Below are 10,386 nucleotides of genomic sequence, written 5' to 3'. Positions count from 1 at the left end.
TTAGCGTGTGAAAATAACAAAGTAAGGAATTTGTTTATGCTGCAAAAATACATAACACAGGCGTGTGGCTTTGTTGTTGTTAGTGACTTATTCTGATATACTACACCTCCTTTCCTAAAAAAAATCGTGAATACATATGAACGATTTTACAACTGTAATGCAGTTGAGTGGATTTATTTTCTTTTGTATATTTCATTTGATACTTTTGATGTTTTTTGTCGTTTGTTGTTTGTTTACAAAATTTTTCTTGTGATACAATGTTTTCGGTTTTGTTTGTTTTATTTCAAGTGGATTATAATTCATATGTTTGTTTACTTGTTAATTTCAGATTTGTTTTTAGATTTTTTTTTTGAATATTTTGTATAGATAAGTGTCGGGTTTTTGTTTATGATACTAATAACTAACATATTTTGTGTACAAAAATATTTCTTTATTTATGGTCATAAAACTTTAAGTGTGAAATTTATTAATAAGTAAAATTTATGGGTAATTAAAATTTAAGTGAATTTACTCAAATAGCTTAAGCCTATTTTTATGTACTATGATCTTCTTACTCTTATCGATTAATTTTATATTTTCTACATTATATGGAGTTAAAGAATAATTATTTTTCATATCAATATTTACTACTCTATAGGGCCCTTTGTATCTATTATCTAACTTATGACCTGCTTCATTTTTAACTAATACTAAATCTCCTAATTTTATTTCCTTATATTGAAGATTTTTATCATAATAAACCTTTTGTCTCTCCTTAGCTTCTTTACCAATATGTGAGCTCTTTGTTGAGCTACTTGTAATCTATATTTTATTTCTTTCTCATAGGCCTCATAGTTATAAACTGGGCTAATTGTATTTTCTTTTAAAAATTCGTAAGTCAGAGGTATTTTTCCAAAAACTAACTCGTATGGGCAATAACTATGAACCGTAGATGGTGTTGTATTGTAACAGTATGCAAAATACTTGATATACTCATCCCAATCATCTTTGTTAATGGATATGTAAGAACGAATGTATTCATTAAAAGTTCTGTGGCTACGTTCAACGGTGCCCAAAGTTTGATGGTGATATGGGGTAGAAGTCTTGTGTTCAATTTTTAAAAGTTTACACAATTCCTCAAATACGTTGTTTTTGTATTCAGTCCCCATATCAGTTATGATGGTCTTCATACAACCATATATCAAAATAAAGTTTTCAAAAATGGCTTTTGCCACCGTTTTCGCGTGTTTGCTCGCAATTGGAATTGCTATCAGATACTTTGTCAGATCACACACTATGGTAACCGCATACTCATTTCCACATACCGATACGGGCAACGGTCCAATTGTATCAATTTGCACCGTATCGAAGGCTTTTGTGGGAGTTTCCGTTATCACCATTGGTTCTTTTAAATTTTTATTTACTTTATTTTTGCTACATTCCATGCATTTTTTAATGTGATTTTTTATATCATTTTTCATGTTTTTCCAATAATATTTTTGTTTTATTTTATTAGTTGTTCGATTGATTCCTGGGTGGCCACCAGTAACAGGATCATCATGATACTTTTTCAATAAATTTTTAATTGTATCTTTATCAGTCACATGCATAACCTCCGGAGTTAATGCAATTGTTAAGTTTTTGAGAACTTTGGTACCAATTTCTTTAAATGTGCTTACTCGAGTATAATTATTCTTGAACAATTTGTCTCCTAAGGACAACTGTATTTTATTTATTTTCAAACTGTCGGCTTCTTTCATTAGCCTGGCAAAGAATTGACCTAAATCAATATTCGCCTCAACAATTGAATTATTAATACTTGAATTGCCGGCTTCTTTTGAAAGCCTGGCAAAGGATTGACCTGAATCAATCTTCGCCTCAACAATTAAATCATTAATATCTATTTTGCTACAAATTTTCTTTCCCTTTTTGAACTGCAGTTTCGGGGGGTCGAAAACGAGCTGGGCTAGCTTCTTAACTTCACATTTATTTAGCGCTTCATATATTATTGGGTTCTCAATGTGACTTTTTTCTTTATTAATATTTTTATTATTTGGTTTTTGCTTAGTTTCCGATCTCGTCGCAACTTTTAGTATTTGACATGCTTTAATTGACATTTCTCTTAAATCATTTATATTGATGCGTGAAAGCGCACGTAGTTTTCTTTTCCAGCTATATACTCCACCTCAAAGTTATATTCCTCCAATTCCAATCGAACTCTAGTTAATTTTGATGAAGGGTTTTTCATCGAAAATAAGTATGTTAAGGGGCGGTGGTCTGTTTTAATCAAAAATTTTCTGCCATAAACGTATGGTCTAAAATAAGTTATAGCCCAGTGGATTGCTGCTAACTCTTTTTTTTATTATTAAATAAAACGCGTTTTGTTTTTAGCTGCGACTTAGCATGTCGCATAACAAAATCTGTGTTGTTCTTTATTGGAATCATCTTATTTATACTCTAACATCTTATGTACTACTTATTTACTACAATACATATTTACTTAAAATTCTTACTGACTGAATCTCTCGCTTGCACATATGAGCATGCATTCATATGTGCCTAGCTCAAAGCATAGCTCAGTGAAGTCACCAACACACACACACCCATTTCTAATGTGGAGCTACAAGCAATGTATCCACAGACATATCTACATGTACCAAGCATGAAGGTGCTAGCAGCGCAGTCGTACATATTTACATACATAGAGCTAGCGCATGCACCAGATATAGCTTGTGCCGCTTGTGTTTAGCGTGTGAAAATAACAAAGTAAGGAATTTGTTTATGCTGCAAAAATACATAACACAGGCGTGTGGCTTTGTTGTTGTTAGTGACTTATTCTGATATACTACAGTAGCAAACGGTATGAATTCGTTACAGAGTAACGAATACAACCCCTGGCTCGAAGTACCGAATTGTTACTCACATAATAATCTCGTTACTCGCATGTTACGTATATGCACCATCATCGTGAATCAATACAACACAGCATATTGTGCGGTAACGAAACTGTTTTTCGTATCGATACTAAAGTGTGTTGCGTGTGTATGTACGTACATGCATGCATGTTTCGTGTGAGGTACAAGTGCTTGATTGTATCAAATTGTTCGAATCGATACAAAACTATGTTGCGTATATATGTACATGTACGTATATGTATGGGCGAACATTTCCTTACTCTGCAAGAATCGTTGCGATGATTCTTGTGAGGTACAAGTCTTGTAGTACCCAATCGTTACTCACATAATAATCTCGTAACTCGCATGTTCCGTATATGCACCATCAACCGAATCGTTACTCGTATGTTCCGGATATGCACCATCAACGTCAATCAATACAACACAACATATTGTGCGGTAACGAAACTGTTTTTCGTATCGATACTGAAGTGTGTTGCGTGTGTATGTACGTACATGCCCACTAGAACTTGAAGGGAGATCTCCCTATGTGAGGAATAAAAGAGTACTCCCCTTAATCTGATTTCTGGGCAATAAGAGAGATTTGTCGGTTTTGTACTCCTTTATTACTCGTTTAGGAGTCAAATAAGAGATCTCCTAAGCGAGCGACGAAATAATGCTCCCTGAGGCATGATTTGGGAGCAGTAAACGAGATTTCTCGGTTTTGTACTCCTGTATTGCTCGCTTAGGAGTTTAATGAGAGATCTCCTAAGCGAGCAATTAAAGAATGCTCCCTGAGGCATGATTTGGGAGTAATAAGCGAGATTTGTCGGTTTTGTACTCCGTTATTACTCGTTTAGGAGCAAAAAGTGATGTCTCCNTTTTAAATATATTAAGTATGTATTGTATTAATTATAAATGCACCGTTAAATACTTTTCAGATTGCGCAAATTAGTGTCAGCATTTAAGTGTGACCCCCGGGTTTAAACATCGCATGGGTGACAAAGATGTCAGATAAGCAAAGTCACCTTCACAATTTCCCCGCTTGGTGGATTCCTGAACTGGCAAGCATCCTTGACACCCAGGAAATCATATAGGAGTACATACTTATATGTGCATATAGGTGCATATAATTCAAATCTTATCTTACCGTTTTGTTATTATTATGTTTTAATTTCATATGATTTCTCTGCAATATAATTCTAAAATTAAGCAATTATGTAAGACGTATCATTTATGTTTTATTTTTAAGATCTTGTAATATTGCACAAATGCACGTGATTAAAAAGTTAAATAAAAAAATTTAATAAATAGCAAAATCTATTTGGCTCATGTAAAATGTTATTTATCATTGCTCTCTTATTACTCCTACAGGAGGTTTTCGGGATGTCTCTAATGGGAGCACTCCTTTATTGCTCGTTCGGGAGGAATATGGGATGTTTTCTATGTGCACTCCCTTGTTGTCTTTTTGGGAGGTTTCTGGGAGGTAACTATGGGAGTACTCCCGTATTGCTCTATTAAGAGGTTAGTGGGATGATAATTCTGTGTGTGCTCCCCGATTGCTCGTTTAGGAGGTAAAAGGGATTACTCCCCCTCCTAGGACATCCTATGTTAAAGGGAGTATACAAAATTACATGCTTATACACATAAGCATAGGGAGCAATGGGGAGTATTCGTATACTCCCAAGGGAGTACTCACCGAGCAATCGTACTATGCTCCCAAGTTCTACTGGGTGCATGCATGATTCGTGTGAGGTACCATCAGGGATGGAATTTCAAAATGGGCCTAATGGTCTTCAAAAATTGTGCCGAAAAGAATATGAAAGTGCGACAAAATTAAATTTCTTTTATAATAATTATTTCTTAATATAAAAATTATTAATTAACTAAATTATTACAGTAAATCACTTTTATGAGGGATTCTTTATAAGCGGCATACACGGTGCGTCTGAATCGCGAGTCGGTTTAGATGTGTTAGTAAAAATAAATATATGACTCAACTGTGTGTAGTCGAAAAGCGAGTGAACACGTACACAGTTGAGTCGCGAGTCAGACGCTAGAGCTGGGATACAATTGATAGTAATATCGATAGTATCGATAGTTGAAAACTGTCGCCACTATCGATAGTTTTTGAAAACTATCGATGTCGGCTTTAGCGAAACTTCTCTATTCTTTACATCTCTTAACATTACATTTGGGGTATTCTATTGTTTGGGTATTATATTGTTGTATGTCGTCAATTAAACGTCTAAAAATGTATTAACTGGGTTCGAAAAGTACCATCAAAGTCATATTATGCATTTCCGCCGTGTTAAAAATAGTTGGCTGTGGTTTCAAGTTCTCTAAACATTTATATAAGCTTTTAAAGTTTACAACATACAACAATACGACACTTACGACGCCGTTGTGAATTCCTCAATTATTGTCTTTTTTATCCAAGAAAATTAACAATACAGTCGCCAAAAAAAATTTTAGTTATTGGAATTTTTAGCAACTATAAGCTTACACTGAGTTATAGTAAAATTTAATAAGCTATAAAGCCGCTTACACAAAATTTGTATAGAAATTCGAATTAAAAAGCTTAAAATTTTAATGATTTTGTATATTTTTATGTTTTGTACAACTTTTATAAAAAATTAGAAGACACTAAACCAACAACAAAATAGTCAAGACTGCTAAAAATGTTGTGGTGCTGTTATTTTGACCAGTACTTTATTCGTTTTCTTATAATATGGTAAAATGTTAAAATTTGTCTTTGTCCGGATTTTGATATGCGCCTCCGTATTTGATCTCAGTTGAACTTTTATAAGTATGAGTTATTAATTTAAACGAATACATTTTGTTTTGTTTGTTTTGTAGTACTAGAAATATATTATTATAGCCAATTTCTCTTCTCTGCACTTCAAAAGGGACAATTAAAATCCGAAATAAATTTTTCCATATAAAAAATAAATTCAGATTTTGCCTGTCGCTATTCAAGTGGATGCAAGTATATGTATATAAGTATATACATATATAATTCAGACGCATAAATTAATAAGTTTATTTTATTATATAAGAAGTTCGTTTTGATGCACTCAAATTTAAACAATTTTATATAATCTCTTTAATTTACAAAGTAATTTATAAATTTTATAAATTTATTAATTATTTAATTTTCAAGCAATTTAGTATTTCAATTCAATACCTCTCACGACGATANTCAGACGCACCGTCTATGTTGCCTATTAGATATAAAACATAAATTCATAGCAAAATTACACAGAATTCCAATTACGGAAGGGAAATACACCGAAGTAGAGCTATTTTGACATTCTTACTCTCATATGTATGTACCTATTTGCGAAGTAAGGGCAGTAAGATATTTTGACCAGTTTTGCCTATTATTTTCATTGATTATTTTTTAATTGATTTTAAATAAAAGTCTAATTCATGATTTAATAAACACAATAAATGTACACAAATCGGCATTTCAAACTTTGTACATAAATTATAAAAACTCAGCAGGTTTTCGCAACAAAATACTTTGAATTCAGAACTTTTAGGGAGATTCCAAGTTTTCGATGTTATCCATTTTTTTCCATATAAAGTGTGTTCGAAATTTTTTTAAACGGATCAAAATGTATGACACCGTCAGAAAAAAATATCAAAAATTATCGCGATATTGCAGAAATTGCCGCTGTCATTTAATAAACTATAAAACTGCGAACCTAGAATCTTTCCAAAAATTCTGAATTAAAAGCTTGTTGTGGCGAAAACTTACTTTTCGTACTACATATTCACAACGGAATTCAGCGGTTTGTAAATGTTTCTCACAGCCCTTACTTTAATTTGTAAGTGCTTTTAATTTTCACTTTTTGTAATTTTTTAATCTATAATGTGGTATGTAATTTTTTGTTATATATTGGCATTTTATGCTAAACTTCTATATTTTATGATAGTGCCAAAATAGGATGAATTGTACCAAAAGTGCCTCTAAGAATGTAAGGGCCAAAAAAGGCACTACAAAAAAATGTTGCGCGTATACATATGTATNTGAATTGTACCAAAACTGCCTCTAAGAATGTAAGGGCCAAAAATGGCACAATTGTGCCTACTTTTCCATCATTGGGTAGAAGTGCTTGATTGTATCAAATTGTTCGAATCGATACAAAAAAATGTTGCGTGTATACATATGTATACATGTAATTACCCTGCAGCAAAAATAGAAGACAGTCCCAAAAAGAGCTAGTTCCGCACTACTCACTGCGGAGCCGATTAGAGAAAAATCGATAATTATCCACTTTTTCTAGAAACAGCTGTGTATGCACATATCTAGTAAAGCACCATTTCAGTGGAAGAGCAAAATTTTAAAGCGGTAATATTTTAATTTAACAAAATGAGTAAGCGGCACATTCCTAGACTAATAAAAAAATAAAAATAAATTTATTTTGGAAGATTAAGTGAATTTAGGGAAAGTGAAAGTAGTTATCAAGTTGTAGAATGCGAGGATCTTCACTTGGCCTTAGATTCAAACCCAGAAGCTGGGCCGAATGTAGAAATAGATGTAGAAAATGCAAAAGGGAGCAATTTGAAAGAAAAATTAGTTCAGTGGTACGATAAAACTTGATGGACATAAATATTGATGGTTTACCACTTTTTAGAAGTTCGCGTACTCAGCTTTGGCCAATTTTGATCAGAATAATGAATGTAGAGAATATATCTGCATTCCCTGTTGGAATCTATTAATCATACAAAAACCTCAGTGTCGTACGAAAACATGAATATGCCTCATTATTTATTATTTGTGGATTTCATTCCATTAAGTTCGATTAACATATATTTACAGGTTTCTACTATGAGTAGACTTTTACAGCAGTCTGCAACAAAGTACATGAAAAATATTTTGGATGAATCCATCATTTTAAATTAAAATGTAGATGGAACCCACGGGAAAAAGTCCCTCAAAACATACCCAAAACTATATGCATCGATAATAGGTAACCATGGATAGAAAAAAAGTAATCGAAAAATCTATTTAACAAACATTTCTTTTTATTTTTAGAGGCTATTTCTCATTTACCTAGTACAAAAAATTCTGAAGTACTATTACGCGCTGCATTCAGGATCCATAAAAAACGTTATTTTAAAAACTCAGCACTAAACAAAACAATATAATTTGAGTTACTCAGTATTAGATTTAATCCAATATTCTACTTTCAATTGAATGACTGACTCAATTCTAGTTCTTTTGTTTTAAGAAATCACCATTTATGTTCAAATTACTACTTGATGTTATACTTAATTCACGGTATTAATGGTAATTTTAAGAGGAATTTTATTTCCAGCAGTTTATTTTCAATTCCAATTTTAATGATTTTAATGTAACGCGTGTAACCAGCGCCAAACTAGCTCGATATTTGACAGAACGGGTTCACGTTCTAACCCTTTTGCCATGCTTTCAACTATCCCTTTTTACATGGCGATGTCCTACGAAGTGACGATTGTCTCCCCCTGCAAAACTTTACAACGCCTCCTGAACTGGTCCTTTTTTCGGTAGTTCTGAGATAGATCGAAAATAGAAAGTCATGAACTAGTTCGGAAATGAAGAGTTCAGGCTAGTTCAAAAAACCATAGTCCCAAACTCGTTCGAAAAGCACTAAATGAAATGGATTGAAAATAAAAATAAAATTTCAATTGTGTAAAGTTATTTACTTTGTACATATAATTTATTTTCCAATTCAAGAATACAGTGGCAACTTAAAGAATTTAAAATTCATATTAGTTGTGCATAAAAAGTGCTAGTGTAGTTTAAAATGATGGATGCATGTTTTGCCGGCATAAATTCCAGCAAAATCTGCAACTTCTAGCGCAATAGATCGGGGGAAAATACGCCCAACTATGCAAAGAGGGTCAGAACGCAGGGGCCTTCTTTTGCTGAAGTAGCCAAGGAGCAGATCCTGCTCGGCGTCATTGATGAGAGCAATGAAGACAGCCTCACCCTGAGGCAGCAATGAAAGTGGGTTAAGGCCGCGATGGCCGACATTGCTATCAACATTATGTTGGAGAATCCGGGACCTCCGCCAACCTGCAAGGGAGCGGGGTAGTTCCAAACTAACATCCGCATTATAGCATGCGAGGATGCTAGATCAGCGGAGATCTACAAGAAGACAGTCGCAGGTATTGGATAAGTCTACCCTGGTGCGAAGCTCAGGGCGGTCGACTTCAAGGAACTACCGGTGCGACCGAGAGCGAGAGCATGGTTGCCTTGCAGGCCAGCGGAACCAGAAAGGATCCTGCAAACCATAAGGCTCTATAACCCGGAGCTACCTACCGAAAATTGGAAGGTGGTAAAAATAAATGAAAGCGGTAAAGCGACGATGCAGCTTGTCCTGCTTCTAAATAAGGACTCCATAGAGTTGCTGGAGCAAAAGAGCGGGGTCATACGGTGCGGCTGTGACTTGGCCAAAATTAAGGTCTATAGCCACGACGTAAACGCAGCGAAGAACCTGATCGCGGAGGTAGAGCCGGAAGAGGCCAACAGCTACGTGGAGATGGAGAAGGAATCCGAGCAGGTTGATCCTATGGATGACCTGACCGGGGATTATGCCTCATCGACGTCTTCGCTGGGGGTCGGACGCATGCTTCGGCTTTATACGGAGGAGGAGTTGATCGAGATGTCGGAAGACGCGGTCAACTCCACCCTAATAGGCGACGTGGGCGATAACGGCCAAGATGGTGAAGGTACTGCAGATTAACCTTCACCACTATAAAGCAGATTCAGCTGCACTGATGCTCCATCTAACAGCTAAAGGGGCAGCCGACATCGTCCTAATCCAAGAACCTTGGGTGGTGGGACAAAACATTTTTGGGCTGAAAGCGCCGGGCTACAGACTGGTAAGTGGAGCCTCAACGGGGAAACCAAGGACGTGCATGTTGATAAGTATCACACTAAAGTGTCCCTTTCTTCCACAATTTAGCGACAAGGACACAACAGCGGTCAGTCTTAGTGTAAACGGACGACCAATTAAGATGGCATCCATGTACCTAGCGCACGACAAGGAGGTGCCAACTATCTGCATTAAAGACCTAGTGGCCAGCACGAGGGAGGCGCTAATTTTGGGAGGTGACGCGAATGCTCACCATCACACCTGGGGCAGCTCCGATGATAACGAACGGGGTGAGTCACTTTTTAATTTCATACTTAGTTCTAAGCTTGTTATTGCNTCATACTTAGTTCTTAGCTTGTTATTGCAAATAGGGGGAATGACTCCACTTTTATTACAAAATCCCGAAGGGAAGTTCTGGACCTTACCCTTATCTCTGAGAATGCGGAATGTCTGGTCGGGAAGTGGAAGGTGCTCAAGGAGTAGTCCTTTTCCGACCACCGATATATCCAATTCGAGGTAGTAGGGGGAACGCTCAAGGCTCTTCTAACTAGAAACTTGCGAAATGCCAACTGGCATAGGTATCGGAAAGAGCTGGATAGGCTTTTGCCACAAGATAGAGAGCCGGCTACTCCAGCAAACCTAGA

The 10,386-nt window shown here is 35.4% G+C and overlaps 1 long non-coding RNA gene across 1 annotated transcript; it reads left to right on the top strand.

Moving 5' to 3' along the window:
• Positions 1 to 7,170: 7,170 nt before the first annotated feature.
• LOC108367150 (uncharacterized) lies at positions 7,171 to 10,057 on the top strand. Its single transcript, XR_001848213.1, has 4 exons — positions 7,171 to 7,230; positions 7,702 to 7,852; positions 7,918 to 9,749; positions 9,833 to 10,057. It is a non-coding gene; the product is annotated as an uncharacterized LOC108367150 (long non-coding RNA).
• The last annotated feature ends 329 nt before the right edge of the window (positions 10,058 to 10,386 follow it).

This window comes from Rhagoletis zephyria, unplaced genomic scaffold (genome assembly GCF_001687245.7).
Source record: "Rhagoletis zephyria isolate East Lansing unplaced genomic scaffold, Rhagoletis_zephyria_1.1 Rzeph_scaffold_02563, whole genome shotgun sequence".
Taxonomy (NCBI): domain Eukaryota; kingdom Metazoa; phylum Arthropoda; class Insecta; order Diptera; family Tephritidae; genus Rhagoletis; species Rhagoletis zephyria.
The sequence above is the reverse complement of the archived record's forward strand: the minus strand, read 5'-3'. Positions and strand labels throughout refer to the sequence as shown.